Source organism: Zea mays, chromosome 7, assembly GCF_902167145.1.
Source record: "Zea mays cultivar B73 chromosome 7, Zm-B73-REFERENCE-NAM-5.0, whole genome shotgun sequence".
NCBI classification, from domain to species: Eukaryota; Viridiplantae; Streptophyta; class Magnoliopsida; order Poales; family Poaceae; genus Zea; species Zea mays.
Genome location: NC_050102.1, coordinates 70,177,959 through 70,195,555, shown reverse-complemented (window position 1 = coordinate 70,195,555; position 17,597 = coordinate 70,177,959). Strand labels below are relative to the sequence as shown.

General features: G+C 42.1%; 1 long non-coding RNA gene and 1 pseudogene across 1 annotated transcript; both read left to right on the top strand.

Moving 5' to 3' along the window:
- Positions 1–436: 436 nt before the first annotated feature.
- On the top strand, positions 437–8,539 carry LOC103633903 (plasma membrane ATPase-like; annotated as a pseudogene).
- Positions 4,088–5,653, top strand: LOC109940921 (uncharacterized). Its single transcript, XR_002263662.2, has 3 exons — positions 4,088–4,467; positions 5,165–5,256; positions 5,362–5,653. It is a non-coding gene; the product is annotated as an uncharacterized lncRNA (long non-coding RNA).
- Positions 8,540–17,597: the final 9,058 nt, after the last annotated feature.

Below are 17,597 nucleotides of genomic sequence, written 5' to 3'. Positions count from 1 at the left end.
TGGGAACCATTTGAAGCAGCTCAGCAGTAGAACATACAGCTTCAGGAGATGAGAGCTTCCATTCGGTTGGAGAGAACATATTTGGTAAATGAGGTGTGCTCTACTCTCTTCTTTGGTACACTCCAATTAGTTTCATACATATCCAGAAGTCTAATTTCTTTTGGGAAAGAGATTCAGCAGGTTGCTGAGATAATCCATGAGTTTAAACTATGTACTACCTAAAAAGTCACAATTAAGATTATTTTTAGCTTAGTGGTTATTAATGTAACCGTAAATACTAGGATTCATTAAAACATTAGAGCTTGAAATTTAGAATTAGATTAATCTGTGATATCAGAAGAATCTGGTAGATCCTATTCAAAAATATGCGACAATCTTGAGAAAGTGTACCAGTGAAAATATGAAAATGCAGATAAAATCTGTGATATCCATTGCCATGTCACATAGTCAGCGCTTTGGCTTTCTTGGTCCAAATGGCTTGGGAGAGACCACTCTTATTAACATGGTAAGTTCAAATATAGATCTGGACACAAAAATGTATCTATGTTATCTTTTAGCTTCACATATATCCATCATCTATATTGATTGTCATGTTATGAGCCTCTGTTCTTAATCCGTTAGATATGATCGGTGATTTGTACTTGGTAACAGTGAACTCTTATTTTGGTCAAGAGGGAGATCCTGATACTTTGGCAAGAATTAAAGCAGACGCAGAAGCTCCTGAAGCAAAATAAGAGGTGGTGCGTGATCCATGATGAATATTATAGATGATGATTATAGCAATTTATCTATCTGAAAATACTTAAACTTCTCCATTCACTGATCTTTGTTTCCCTTGCTAATAAATAATTGCCATTTTCTAATAAACATTCTATTTGCTTGTTTTGTAGCAAAATAAATCATTCGAATCCAATTGCTGAAATGGTAAAACCATTAATTATAGGCAGCAAATAGTGTGTGTCTATTGTGTTGTGGGCACACTGCATTATCCTTGGAGATGACACTTTGTTCCAACTTCTGGTGTAAAACTATTATATTCAGATTCTCTAGCGGCTTCAAAATCAGAGATTAGATGGAGGCTCTATGTATTTAAAGATGGTGAATCATTGAATGGTAGGTGAGGCGCAATCTTTGAAGGTAGACAAGGCGTTGTTCAAGGGGAAGTCGAACTATGTTATGTTTTCAGGTAACCTGCAGAAAAAAGTTCTCTGAATCTGTGCCATAAACTGTTTCCACTATGCCTAAACTTAAGTACATGTGAGTACATTTTCTCATTAACAAAAACTAGAGTTGCATTAAATTCAATGTTTTTGTTTGAGGTTAAATCGATTTTTCTATGTATATAGAAACCTCCCAAGATTATGCGGAATCAATCATTTGATCTGTGCTCCCCCATCGCCACCAGCGACGGCGCCACCCCTGTTGCGTCCATGGGTGCCAGGAAAGACGGTCAGCTAGGCAACCTCCTCAAGGCTCCGAAGCTGTTGGACACTTCCACCGAGTCCTGACAGCAATCAGTAACTTCTGCATTTGCTCGATTGTGGTCGGCATCATCGTCGAGATCATCGTCACGTGTTGCTCTTGGCTGTAAGGGCGTCAAGGACTGAGAACCAAGACACCTTCGATACTGCCATGGATGGCATGCTTGCTGATCCTAAGGAGGCCATGACTGGTATAAGAGAAATCCACTTTTTGCCCTTCAACCCTATTGATAAGAGGACTGCTCTAACATATATTGACGCCGATGGCAACTACACCGTGTCAGCAAGGGTGCTCCTGAATAGGTGAGGAAATTTGCAACCACGTTGCTTATTCTGGAATGAAAAAACTTTGTTCATTCAGTGTGACTAATTAATTGCTCCTGTGCTGAAACCCAAACATATTCTTGACATATGCCAATGCAAGGATAATTTGAGGCGAAAGGTGCACGCTATTATCGTCAAGTATGTCGAGCGTGTTCTTTTTTGCTTGATGTTGCCAGACATATATTGGTGGATGCTCCTTTTCTTTTTTTGTGTGTTTTGGTGATCGGTGAGCCAATTTTCTCATTCAAATTGTGACCTTACCATAGGAAGTACCTGAGAAAAACAAGGAGTCCCCTAGCGGACCATGGCAATCCATTGGTCTGCTGCCCCTGTTTGATCCACCTAGGCAGCGCTGAGACAGTTAGCAAGGCTCTTGTTCTTGGTGTATGTGATATAGACGTGCCACTAATAATCATTACTCCGTATGAAATAGGACGAGAAGATTCAGGCCCCCCTAATCATAAGCGCAGACGATTACTCGTGCTGCCTGTATGATTATGAGCAGAGAGCTGAAAAGAATCACCTGCAGAGGTCCAAGAAGTCTGCCGTGACTGCGCAGCCGTGCTCCTCACAGAGCCTGCTGATGAATCATCTGTCCCCTTGAATTCAGCCGTCTAAAAATAAAGACACACACACATCGCCATCAGTTGAAGAACTGTATGAAAAACGCACACACATTCTTACCCAGCTTGGGGATGTGTCACTGGTGCCCAGACCTATGTGGGCCACATGCTTCACATATGTAGGGTACCCGATCTCCATCTCGTGCTCCTTGTGCACTGCAAAAGAGTAGGTATCTGGTCAGGTACACTTGTGCTTTCACCGTATGCTTTTGAGTTGGTTAGTGCTGCTTTTTTTATGCATTTTACCTTTATAGTTTTTAGAATCTGGATGTAGTAGCCAATCCACAGAAACTCAAGTCAGGTAATGAAAAAAATGCAGAAACAATCTGGATGAGAGTATTACCGAACATTTGAGAGATTATCTTTAGTCCTTTGAAGATCCCCTTCATCTTTATCGCCATTACTGGTGAAACCCTTCGACAGGAAGAGAGAGAGAGCTCCTGTAAGAATGTAGAATAAGATCAAAATGTCCTTGTAGTACAAAGAGAAGATTTTAGCTTTCATGCTACAAAATATACACTAAAACATGGCAAGGAAGAAACACACAAAAAAGAGAGAGACAACAAACAAGGATGCAATTTGCATGAATGACAAGGATACACATGTGTCCTAGATGTTCATGTTCCAGAATAGACTGTTAGAGGCCTATGCATACAGTAGAATGAATGGATCACAAACAGAAAAAACAAACCAAAGCACAGCCACCATCTTACCTCTGGAACTGTTCTCTCAGTTGTACAACTCCGACTAGCAGCTTTCGCTTCTGAATCTTTGGACCAAAGTTCACTCTGAAGATGAAGAGCAAAGTAGAAGCAGACGAGGAAAGCAGTTTGGTTCAGAGGGGTAGATAGCAGAGGGAGCTAAATCCTCTAAGAAGGTAGCATAGAATCTCCTTAATATGGCGACAAGTTAGTTGGGAACAACTCTTGTTGTCGCTGTTCTTTTCATTCTGTTATGTACAACTGCAGCCAGGCTTTTTCTGAAAAATAGATGATACTTCTGTTGTTCCTCTTGGTCGCTACCATTTTATTTACATGTCAATAGGAACTAATTGGCACTATCATATGCTCAGTTATTAGTTGAACTTTTTATTTTGCTATATAGTTTTCCGGAGAGACTGGGCGCGACTTTTTTCTGAATAAAGTTGGATTGTTCCCTCTAAAATTTTAGCTACCAATCGTCAAGTTCTTTTTTCATATAGAGAAAAAGGAGTTATTTCCATGTTTTTTTCTGATTTTCCATACAAGAAACTCGCATCGATGGCTCATTTACACAAAGCCTGAAAGGTTGCAGGCCCAATGTTTACTCAAATCTGTCAGCGAAATCTCACATGTGCTTCATGGTCCTTGCTCTTCGAGCCAACATTGCACACTATTATTCCATTGCTGGTAGCAGCAAAGCCTAGACTCAGGACCAGTAAACTTTGTTGAAAAATCTCACCTCGGAATATCGCGTAACTCAATTCTTTTGTTCCTGATGGATAGTAGATGTGGATAAAAGTTGCATGTGACATGAGGAGATGATATTCTTGCAGATATGGGAGGTAGCACCATATCAAAGTAGACACTAGAGATGGGATTTTATTCTGTCTTGGAAATCACACGTCTAGGCTTGGGAATGGGCCATATAAACTCATGGATAGAAAGGGGCTCTAAACTCGCGGGCTAACAAATTTGAGCTTTTTTGGGTTCTCCACTGATTAGGGCAGAGTTGGATCAAGACACTCCACTAAAGGACCGACACGAATCGATCATCAAACAAAGCCCAAATGTGCTACTGGATCGAATGAAAGGGCATACGCCCGTGGATCATGTGAAAGGGCTACGTCTCAATCTCTCAGGCACCCGCACCGTCGTGCTGCTTACAGGGAGGTGGCGCTCGCTGGGAGGCGGCGGTGCGACGCTCGCAAGGAGGCAACGCGATACCTGTAGGCGGCCTCGTGGAGACGTTGTCCCTATCGTGGAGGTCTTCCTCTCGACCCAGCAGCCGTAGCCCAGCCGTAGCCCAACTCAGATCTCTGCTGCAACGTCATCCAATAGGTGCAGTTCTTTCTAGGAGGAAAGCTTCAGTTTAATCTCTCCATTTAAGCAGCTACCTGCCATCACCTGCTCTCGGTGCTACTTTAATTATTGTTTGAGTCTATTTTAGATTAATTTTAGTTTGAATGTTGACAGCTCTTACTCTTGGTGCTACTTTCATTACCGTTTCAGTCTGCTCGATATGTAAGATAATTAACTAGACCCTATTTCAACTATGTGTCCTGAGCTTTTAGTTTATGATGCACAAGAGCTTACAAATGCAGAAAGTATAATGCCTTTGCAGATCAGTTTTGGCTTTTGTTGTTCAGTGTAGGTTGTTTTTGTCCCCAGCCCAAGATATTATTGTATATTGTTTTCCTAATTTGGTTGAAATCAACTCAGTATAAGGACATACCATCATGTGCCAAATTAACTGATCGTAAATATTATAAAAAATTGTATCACTAAAAACTGATCGTCAATATATGGATAGCTAATTGTACATGTTCTAGAGTTAAATATTGTTATAAGCATGTTGTTGTGTGTGTATAAATTATAACCGATACAATTTCAATTGAATGATTTGAATTGGTAATTTTGCAGCCTAGGCCATGGAGGGGGTTTCATCAATTGACGAGGCTATCTCAACTGATGCTACTGCATTTGTGAATTCATGCAAAACACTAACTCTGAATCAATTAACTCTGCATTTGTCCAGGCTAAGGAGTTCCTTGGTGCTTCCGGTGACAAGCGAAAGGAAGTCATCTGCAGTATGGAGGAGGCAGATAAGCTCAGTGGTTCTGCTGCAAGGTAAACTGCCTGTATAAGTGTATATAAATATCCTTATGTTGTAAAGCACCATTTACAATGGCTATCCGGTGATTCTCTTTCTGTTGATTCTCTACATTTGTCCAGGCTAAGGAGTTCCTTGGTGCTTCCGGTGATTCTCTTTCTGTTGTAAAGCAGCTTTCCTGCGAGTGCCTCTACACATTGAGGAGACCCGCCTTCACTCATTGAGGAGTCCTGCCGAGCAACATTGTTAAGTTCAGTTATCTGAATTCAGTTGGATCATGGCTGTCGATAAACATTTTAGTATAATGGATATTGTAGTCCTACTGCGAGCAGTTTCTCTTCATGCTTGGAGCGACTTTGCTTGTGAGTTGATAAACATTTTAGTATAATGGAGGATACTAATTTCATGGTTGCACTTTGTGGTTGTTTTCTATCGTTTGTTTGTGAGCCCATGGATTATACTAATTCATTAGCTTATGGTGGTGCTTACTTGTATATGAAGGCCCTTGGATTGGCCCGTGGATTTTAAAAGGATCGAGGCGGATTAGGATGTCGAGGCATTAAAAAACGGATTGAATTGAGTTGTATCAAATCAATTTGGATTTAAGTAGGGCTAGGTTCACTTTTTAAACTTATAGGATTGGAGTGGGGTTGGGGCCGGATTGTGACCCATTACCAGGCCTACACACATCTGACCTACCTGTTTGATGAATGGTGATTTGTCCCATTCCATCAGATCAACAAAGCTTTATATCATGAACAGTTCTATGTATTTCCCTTGGGTTAGTTTATATAGGTACGACATCGGCGGCCATTCCCTAGAGGCTGTTTGCCTTATCCTAGCCTGTTCGCTTAGCTTTAATTTATATCAGTTTCTACTGTTTCTATAGTATTTTTGTCTTTATGGATTGTAGCTGCAGCAATCTAAACAGTTGGCTTTAATCCGAAGCGAATAGTTGTCTACAGTATTAAAATTTCTAATTAAACGACTGAAAGTGAGATGGGTGATGCCATCAACCTTAGACCAATTACACACACAAAAAGAAAAGAAAATAAAAAGGTTATATCTATCTTCCAGTAAATCGGAATTCACCTGGTGTCCATGTTCAGACATATTTTTCTAATCTTTTTTTATAAAAAATGCAGGATCCCAATTCTATGGTGTAGAAATAGTAGGTGTCATCCATTTGTCATGTGCTTTGAGACCTGAGCATTGATTTTTTTAATTGATTGGTGATGGCATCATGCATGCATTATGGAACTTTTTATGCATATCTCTACTACTTATTCAGGCTGCAAGAGTAGCCTACCATTCTGTGTTCTGCCATTTTCATTTCTTGTTCTATCTTTCCCATTCCCTCCTCCCCGCACAATCCATTCTCTGTTCTGCCTTTCCCATTCCCACTTCCCGCAAAGCCCATTCCCATTCCATTCCCACATATAGCCCACGTCTAGCTAAAATCAAAAAACACAAATGATCCCAAAGGGATTCAAACCCGCGACCTTTCAGACAAATGCAAGCAGTAGCTATCGCTACACCACATGTGTGTTTATGTCTACATCTATTACAGAAAAAACATCTACTACATCTCTCCCCAAGACTACCTTCTACCCTTTCACAATGCGTAGTAGTATATAAGATTCACAGAGATTCTTGAATTATATTTTTGGATGGAGGGAGTAGTATTTAGAAGAGCCTTGCATGCAATTTCTTTTGTTTGAATAATGTTTTAACTTAAATTCTTTTTTTGCATGTGTGACATTTATTCTCCGTAATATTTTTTCCATGGATCTGACTTGTGAGTCATTTTCATAAACCAACGTCAAGGATGAATCCATGTTTCTTGCTTGGATATCCTGAACAAACACCACTAGTAGGAGGCGCTCACGTTGGCGTCGCTCGTCGACGACGAGAAGAAGCTTGACAACTGCCAGTTCGACCTCTGGAAGCAGTCCTACATGGCCGCATGAGCCACTGTGTATGACAAGCTCCGACGTAGCCGCCGCTTGGACACGGTCCAGAGCGGCTGTACCGCGTTGTCCATCGTCAAGCAGCGGGACCTCATGGTCGTTGTCAACGTCGGCAACTCTCGGGTTGTTCTGGGCATAGCATCCAACGGTGGCGCCATCACGCCGTCCAGCTCGTCGTCCAGCTCATCGTCCATCTGAAGCCCAACCTGCCATGTAAATCGCTACTGCTCGGCCATGAATTCTTGTGCGCTGGGACGACGGTCGTTGCTGACGTTGTGTGAGTGTCCTCGAACATAATGTATGTAGAGGAGTAGCGCATCCGGTGGTGCAACGGCCAGGTGTACTACCTTGCTGATGAGCCTGAGGTGCACTTCATCTGGCAGCCCAGCCAAGAGTCATCGGTACTCGCCATGTCGCGCGCGTTCGACGACTACTATATCATGGACTGTGGTGTCATCTCGACGCCGGAGGTGATGCAGAGGAGGACCGACAGCAATGATCAATTCGCCATCCTCGCCACCGTCGGGGTAGCTTTTGTGTTGGTCTGCTTTTAAATCTCTTCGCAAACACACACACTTGCTTTTTGTTTGAGCAAACGCGTATGGTGGTGTGTGCCTGATGGCTGACGATGTACGAGAGAACTTCTTCCGGCAGATGTGGGACGTGCTCTTCAATGATGAGACCATAGAAATCATGACATATATCAAAGTCTGCATGATACTGATGGTTGCAATGCAGTGGTGAAACTGCTAGATTAAAATAACAAAATATATGTATGGCCAGGATCACATATAGATTATGAAACCTTTTCTCATAACAGTAAAACACACATTTTGTATATAAGTTACTGTGGTATTATATGTCCCTGTTGCAACGCACGGGCACTCACGTAGTATCCATTGATGGCGATTCGACAACTGTTCGGCTGGCAGCAGTGTGTAGCGAATGACGCCCAGACGTTAGAGAGCTGGCGGAAGCTGTAGCATCACGGAGCAGAGGAGGCGAGGGGCGCTGAGGGGATCAGAGCGGTCACAGCCATTAATGGCGTGAAGAGGAATCAACGTCGTGGTGGGAGAGAGAGAGAGAGGAAGGAGTGAGGTCGCGACGGTAGAGGTGCTGCATTTCCGAGCTGAGCAGGCGAGGCGGCGGTGTTGCTTGGCTGTGTTGCTGTGGAGATGAGGGGGTGCTCGGTAACGGACGTAGCAAATCAGGCGAGAGGCTGATAAGCGGCGAGAGACTGCGTGCCGAACTGCCGACTGCCGAGCAAAAGATGCAAGGGAGAAGAAACATAAAAAAAATGCCTGACAATATGGGACGCAAGCGCTGGTGAGAGAACGTGAGAGGCGGCTACCACTGAGTTGGTTTGGGAGACTTGGGTCCGTACGTCCATTCTTTGTTGTTTTTTTTTTTCAAATTTCAAATTTTGTTTCTTTTTTTAATGCGTGCATTAGTACGATGAGTTTTTTTTCCTAATTTCGAAATGCATTTCTTTTATTTTTTTAGAATACATTATTCATTAATAATATGTTTTAAATATTCAAATAAAAAATAAAAAAATATAATCCTTGCAATTCTTTAGCAAACAAAATTTATGCCTCGTCATGAATGCACCAAACACTTAGCAAAATTTTATATATTCAAGAAATTACTCAATTTATTTATATCACCATTTTTATTATTTGAAAACAATAATCTTCTCCTCTCTAATGGAAACTAATAAATTAACAGGTTACGTTTAGGTGATGAATTTAGGGTGTTACAAAATCTACCCCCTAAAAAGAATCTTGTCCTCGAGATTAGGGAAGGCTAGCAAGAAAATAATGGTGATACATGGTTACTTATAGGTTCTTGTTTCACAACAGACTCTTCCAAACTTAAGGAACTTATTGCTTTGCGATTTTCTTCTCAAGTCGGACTAGACTCTTCTTGTGGCATTGGCAGATGATATGTCATTCATTCTTGCAGTAGTAGCAAGAACCTCTTGCTTTGAGCTCTTTGTGGGTCAACTTTGCTTGACTAACAGCAGATTCTCCACAACATAGAAGCAGTCGGAAGAACAGCCAAGTGGGCATGTGAGCTTGGAGGTCATGATATAGAGTTCCGACCTCGCACCGCAATCAAGACTCAAGCCTTGGTAGATTTCTTATCAGAGTGGACTGAGCATCAGGTCCCAGAAAACTCTGAGGTAGCTGAAGTCTGGAAGATGTACATTGATGGCTCGTTGAGGCTACAAGGGGCAGGGGCAGGAATTCTTTTCATCGCCCCTAGAGGAGATCAACTCAAATATGCGCTTCAGCTCCTATTCCCAGCTTCCAATAATGCCGCAGAGTATGAGGCCCTAATTCATGGGCTAAGCATCGTCATATCACTAGGCATCAAGAGACTAATGGTATATGGCGACTCGCTAGTAGTCATCAGTCAGGTGAACAAAGACTAGGATTGCTCCACAGACTCAATGGATAGCTACCGTGCCACGGTGTGAAAGCTTGAGGACAAATTCAAAGGTTTGGAATTCCATCATGTAGAGAGGGATCACAAAGCTGCAGTAGATGCACTGTCAAAACTAGGGTCTAGTCGGGCCCAGGTTCCTGTGATATCCTGGCCCCTAGGATGGTGATATCCTGACCCAAGGCTTAATAGAATTAATAGAGTATCCATACCAACAAGGTGCAACTTCTTTTTGGGAAGCCTATCTCGAAAGAACGTCCAAGTTAAGCGTGCTTGGCTTGGAGCAATTTGGGATGGGTAACCGACCGAGAAGTTTTCTCGGGTGCGCATGAGTGAGGACAAAGTGTGCACAAAAGACCCGTGTTGGTCTGTGAGGGCAATATATGATCCTAGAGAGCTGTCGGGAGCAAGTACTGCCAGTCCAGGGATTGGACGTTGTGTTACAAGTGGTATCAGAGCCGACCCTTGCGGTTTTAAGGTCGTGCGTAGGTTAGGGGTTTGGGTATATGGCGCATGTGGGACCAGAGTGGTCATATGGCATGGCATCTGATGACACTAGACACACAGACGTGGCTAAGAGGGGAGGTTCTTGGATTGGGGTTGAACGATGAGAACATCAGTGAAAGACGCCTAGAGGGGGGTGAATAGGCAAAACCTGAAATTTACAAACTTTGAACATGCACTACACTTGAGGTTAGGGTTAGAAATAAATTCGGCATGCGGAAGTGTGGCAGAACCACCCAAATTATTCCAGCTTAAGTGCCCAAGTCACGACTTGGAGGCAACAACACACTTAAATCGGAATAACACGTCAGTCCCTCGGATCTAGTCCGATAAAGCCACTTACCAAGGATCGAATACCATTAGCTCACACAATGGTGAGTCCTAGAGAGAATACAATAAACATGAAACCACAACTTAAAGTACTGGAGTTATTACATAAATTGGAGTTTCGATAAAAGGTAACAAGTTTTTAATAGTGCAACGGATAATCGATAATGATGATACTGAGGAATAGGGCAAGGCCTAGCCCACTACTCCTCCTGGTCCTCTCCTGACGAGGCAGCATCCCACTCGACCATCCAACCTGGTGGTAGGGTAGAAGGCTAAATCACACCATCAACCATATCATGTAGCATACCTGAAAAAAATATGCCACAAGGAAATGTGAGTATACTAATACTCATATAGACTTACCCTATGTGAGGAGTCTACTCCTCTACCTCTAGACCATGAGCTGTTTGGCTGAGGGGTTTAGTTTGCCAAAAGCACTAGCTAAGTCTAAAAACAATTTTAGCTTTTCCAGTTCTAACATATGTAATTTAGCTAGGTTTGCTCCTCTCTAAGCATGCAAGGTAGCAATCATTTAGAGCAATCAACATGTTATCTCAATAAACCTCAATGCAGTACAAGGGGTCAAGCAGTACAAGGGGTCAAGCAGTCTCATTAGCTGCGAGAAGCAGACGATTCGAATCGAGTTTTAACCTTGCAAGGTAAACCTAAACACATGACATGTAGGGGCACTCTGTCCCCACACACGTCATCCTTCCACATCAATTCCCCATTCATGGCCAGGGCTCACCGCCTTGGCATGCAATGCACCACTGACCCCGGCTGCCGCCGTGCAGTGGCTGCACTTGCACCCACCATAGCTAGCATGGGAGACCCCGTCTCAGGACAAGTGATGAGGAAAGTCCGTTCCCGACTTCACTCATGTACTAGGCTTACCGGTTACCATATTTCCTGACATGTGTTTAGTACTTTCAAACGCTTGACTAAGGTATCCGCACATTAATCCTTAATTCCATTTCCGTCTCATAGACAAGGCATCCACCTTGCATCCAAGTCCATAGACCATCATAGATCCCATTTTCAAGATGAATACAATCAATTCCTGACCTCACACGAGTGCTAGAAAAATCACTCGATTTCTACCGAGATCCCTAATTAGCAAAACAGCTACTCGACCTAGCATACTAGTATCCATCTCAAAAAGGAATCCTGAGTTCATGCAACTAAGGTTTTAGGCAACTCCTACAGTTAAGTGCACATTACAAACCTACAAACATTAAGTGTAGTAAAATAGCATATATAAACGGTTATGCATAAAACCGGGGCTTGTTTTCAAAAGCTGAGGCTGCAGGGAGATCCTCGGTGGCAGGCTCTGGAGCTGGCTCCTGGACTTCCTCTTGGGCAACTTCTTGCTCGAGGATGAGCACGTACTCTCCGTCAGCGAGGTTGCAATCTAAATGAATGCAATGAGTAAGATACATGTATGCTATGATACGTAAGTTTAATAACTAAATGCAAGGTGAAGTACTCGAGTTAGCAAGACGGGTCTTAGTCTTACTATTGAAGATTTTAGTGGTATACTTGGTAATTAGAAGTTGGTGTGGCCAGTCTAGGAAGTTGGATTAAGGTTGTACTCAACAATCCTTCAATGTTTTAGTGAAGACTTAATAGGGTTTCTGGCTGAAGTTATTATGGCTTAATTTAGTACTTCATTAATCCTTTCTTTTCTTTTTTCTACTTAGGCTTTAAGAGTGGGATTGAACTACAACATTGATTTAAAAAAACTTACAAAAAATCTGTAAAAATGACAGTGGACTTTCACTGGTTTATATAATTCATTCTCAAAAATTGAGGTTTAAAATGAGAATGGGTTTCTCTACACAAAAATATTAAAATCTAGGGCAGAGGGGGTGCTTTGAACTACAACTCTCTTCTAGGAGTGGATTTTACCCTAAGGTTTATTTTTGCTAGTATCTAGGTGTAATAACATGACATTATGCCAAATTTTAGCCAAAGATACTTAATGGTTAATAAATGGTGATTTTCTAAAGTTTTAGGGCTTAGTGGTGCTTACTACTATCATTCCATTTCAAAAATATCAAACAACAGATTTTCTAATTTTTCTAGGTTCTTCTTTGCGTAAGAGCAATCATTCCTAAAGTTGGTTAATTTTTCTTATAGGGAATGGGTTGTAAGATTTCTTGGAATATATGGTATTTTTCATGGGGTAGGGGGTGAGGTGTATTCCATTACATTTTTACCTTAGTCTTATAATTTTCTCTTGTAGTATACATCATAAGTACTTAGTTAAAAATAGGGTTGCTCACTGTTTCCCATTTTTAGTCTTTCTTTTGATTTATTTGAAGTATATGCAAAATCCAAGTTTTATTTGTTTAACCCACTTACTATGATGGTTTGGGGTGGTTATCATTTTTGCACTGATATATTAGTGGTTAGGGGTCTACTGAATTTTTCTTGCCATTATTGCATGTGTCCTTATATTTTTAATCATGGCCTTTATTAATTTCTTAACACCTAAATAAAAATATAAACTCAGATCATTACTGGACTAGGGTTCCATATATTTTTCCTATGGACAACATCACTTAGGCATACTAGGAAAAATGTGGTCTTTCTCTGGTTTCTATTTTCTATCCCCTTTTTCATTTTCCTAAAGTTTGGGCAGAAATAGGCTTTAATGGATATATCTGGTTTAACCTTGTATACTGTGGTGTTTATTATTTTTAAACAGTGTAACTACTAGGTGAGTGTCTCCACAATTTTTCTCAAGCCTAGTCTAGAAGTATTTCCATTTTTCTGAGATTTGGGCAGTTTTCTAATTTAATTCAAAACTCTAAAAAATAGTACACGAAACATGGGGTTTACTATTTTTGTTTGACAGTTCATATTTTATAGAGTCCAGCAAAATTAATTTGACCAAATTTGGATGAATACTCTTTAAGTTATGTATTTATAAAGTTTGCTGCAGATTTAATAACTGAGAAATTCAAAAAGGAAAAATAAAATCATATTTGCGCTGAAGTCCCTGGTTCTATTTTCCCCCTTTCTCTCACAGATTAGCCCTCGGTATACTATTCATGTGAGTCACTGACATTGTAGAAAACCCCCTAGGGTTAACCTAAATCTATCGCACGGTCCTAACCTTACTGGAACAGTAACCACAGCGGAGGAAAGGGCGGCGGGGCTTACCGGCGACGATCTATGTAGGTCGAGGAGGTCATGGCGGTCACGTCGATGGTCGGCTCGACGCTGGCGGTGGTCGGAGTCGGTCGAACCTCGTGCGCAGGCGAGGGAGCTCATCGGCGGCGAGTGTTCCGGCCTAACCACGACGGTAGGATTCGATTAAACTGTGCAGCGAGCTTCACTGGGTGTTAGGGAAGACATGGGCGCGAGTAATCGAACTATGACTTACCAGTTAGTCGTGGCCACGCGTGCCAGCGGGGGAAACAACTCTGGCGAGGGTGGAACGACGTCTCCGGTGAGGTAGTGTTCGGTTTCTTGCTTCGGGGAGCTCTACGGGGCTCTGGGGAACCTAGCCGAGGCACTGGATTGATTGGAGGTTGCCGGGAAAAGGGTCTGGCCATGGTGGTCGAGCTCTGGCGGTGGTGGCGTGTCACGGGGAGGTCGCCGGAGCTATGGGCTGGCTCTAGGGAGTTTGGCGCGGTGCGGAGGGAGTACGGTTGAGGCTGTGCTGCTCTTATAAGCACGGGTGCGGTGCACGATCGGGCGTGGATCGGCGCGGGCGCACGGGCAGGCGTGCACCGGCGCGTCAGCCTTGGTCGAGCACGTGTCACATTGCTTCTGCTCCTGATCCAACGCCCATAGGCTTCAAATCTTCGCGGATTTGGGCAAGATCATATTGTAAGATATGTTCCCCGGGGTATGCTTTGTCGTTTTTGTGTGGGAGCCGATAGGTTTTCGGCCATGTACAGAGAGTTGTCGCGTCACCAAGATCATGTCAAACGGCTGGGGTTTGTCTCCAAATTTTGTCAAGGCATGACTAAGGTAATTTGGCACCTATTTGTTATTTGGACCTCGCAGATTTGATCCTTGGAACTAGTTGAATACGGTTGATTTTGATGAGAAGTTCAGATTTCAGAATTCTGGATTTCTGGTTTTCATTTGAAGGCTCCAATTAAGTGGCTGTTTTGAGAATTTTGCAAAACCCTTTTGATTAAACTTCCTTACTATATTTTGTAGCTTATTTAGTGTACTACAACTTTGTTAATTGGTCCAAATCATGATTTTATGTTTTCATATCCTTTTCACTAAATTTCTTGGTGGTACTTAAAAAGGCTTAAATAGGTTAGCTTTAGGGTTTGCGAATTTTGCTCACTTTGGGGTGCATGATGTGGTTAGGGTATGATTCTTGGGATGAAAAGGATTGATTTAGTTTTAGCATTTCAAGTTTGGTGTCTTTTGCTCAACTTAATTCACATGTGATAATGTTCACAAATGTGGGTGTGGAAGGAAAATCCTGAGTAACACCTGGGGTGTTACAGCCCTCCCCCTTAAAAGAATCTCGCCCCGAGATTCAGGTCGGGGTCCTCTAGGGGTGAGGAAAAGGTTATGGCTTTCTTTCATGGTATTGGTTTGCTTAATAAGGTTCTTTAGAAAATAAGCTCTTCGAATGTCATCCTCTTTGCAACTTCAGAAGGAAGCCCTTCTTGTTCTAGTTTTATAGCTTAACTTGGTTTATGGTAAGATCATCTTTCTTATATTTGGATTCAGAGTGCAGGGGGCCTGGGGTATGGTTACATACCGATTTCCTTAGCTACACAGTCGGGGTAGTTCGAGCGTAGAAAATCCTTAGTCTCCCATGTAGCCTCTTCCTCCGAATGGTTGCTCCATTGGATTTTATACATCTTGATCATTCTTGCACGAGTTGATCTTTCCTTGCAATCCAGAACCTTGGAGGGGTGTTCTTGGTATGATAGATCTGGCTCTATCTCCACATCTAGCTCGGTTATGACCTCTGTTGGTAACCGAACGCACTTCTTCAATTGGGATACATGGAACACATTGTGGATGGCAGACATCTTTGGAGGTAGCTTCAATTTGTATTGTGGCAGAACCACTTGGATTATTCTAGCTTAAGTGCCCAAGTCGCATCCTTAAAGGCAGCAACACACTTAAACCGGAATAACTCGTCAGTCCCTCGGATCTAGTCCGATAAAGACACTTACCAGGATCGAATACCACTAGCTCACTCGAAGGTGAGGCACAGAGAAATACAATAAAGCATAATACCATAAAATAAGAAAGTATCATTAGTGATTACATTATCGGAGTTTTAGAAATAATGACCATAAATTTTAATGCAGCATAAATAACTAACAGAGAAAATCAAGTAACATGGTGAAGCCTGGCCATGCTACTCCTCCTGGTCCTCTCCTGCGGAAGTAGTAACCCACTCGACCGTCTATCCCGGTGGTAGGGATGGAGGCCAAGTCACACCATCAACCAAATCAAGGAGGCACCTACACAAATTATGTCACAAACAAGGCTGAGTATACTAATACTCAGCTAGACTTACTCAGTGTGAGGAGTCTACTCCTCTACCTCTAGACCATGCAACTGTTTGGCTGAGGGATTTGGTTTGCCAAAAGCACTAGCTTAGTCTAAAAACAAGTTTTAGCTTTTCCAGTTCTAGCATATTTAATTAAGCTAGGTTTGCTCCTTTCTAAGCATACATGGTAACAATCCTTTAGTGCAATCAACATGTTTTCTCAAGGAATCCTCATTTCACTTCTTACTCGATGCAACAGCATGGATCAAGCAGTCTCATTAGCTGTGAGAAGCAGACGATTCGAATCGACTTTTTAACCTTACAAGGTAAACCTAAACACACGACGTGGCCAGGCACTCCATCCCCACACACATCAACTGTCCCCATCGATTCCCTGGCAACAGAAAGGAGCTCACTGTCTTGGCATACAATGCCCCACTGACCCCGGCTGCCGCCGTGCAGTGACCACATTTGTACCCACCATATCCGGAATGGGAGACCACGTCTCAGGACGAGTGAGCAGAGCAATCTGCGGGCAGGTTTACTCAGGTACTAGGCTTACCGATTTACCATATTTCTCGGCATGTGTTTAGTACGTTCAAACGCTTGACTCACGGTACCACACATTAATCCTGATTCCAATTTTTGTCTCTTAGACAATGCATCCCCATGGATCATTGTCCATAGACCATCATCATTCCAATATAAAAATGGATACAACCAATTCCTGACCTCAAGCGAGTTCTAGAAAAATCACTCGACTTCTACCGAGATCCCTAATTAGCAAAGCAGCTACTCGACCTAGCATACTAGTATCCATCTCAAAAGGACTCCTGAGTTCATGCAACTAGGGTTTCAGGCAACTCCTACACTTAAGTATACATTACAAGCCTACAAACATTAAGTGCAATAAAATAACATATATAACGGTTATGCATAAAACTGGGGCTTGCCTGGAATCAACACTTAGATAGTGTTTGCTAGATGACACTTGCTTGGCGAGCATTCACTGGTTAAGTCCATCATTCTTCAGGTCATCCACCAACTCCATCTTATTGTTGGCACCACATCACTTGCACAATCATCATCTCTCGGTCGTAAATAAGATGCAAGATGCACATGTATGAATATAATGAAAATTATCACAAGATATATAATACACGGTAGCGAACTAACGTTAAATTGTAAGACACCATAAACAACCACACACTAGCATTAGTTATCTACATGTTATCGGCGTACGTAGTCACTACCACTGGAAAGATGACGACACTTACTATACTTAACCAACACAAACATGACCTCACAAGTATGAAAATTTATTTAGTTTGCTACGACTTTTCATTAGTTCTTCTATTAATCACACAAAAGCATCCCAAACACAAGTTTAACAGAGGGCATATGCATCAATGTCTATGGAACTCCTATATCACAATCAACTAGAGAAACAAACATATAAAAAAAACACATGTGTTATCTCAAGCATAGCCATGACAAGTCTACATTAATTAAGATCTAACCAAACATTTTTAGCAAAAAGGGTGAACTCAACAATCAAATAAGCACTTGCAGATTTTTGGACAGCAACACAGCAGTTACTTGTTTTAATCATGACTCT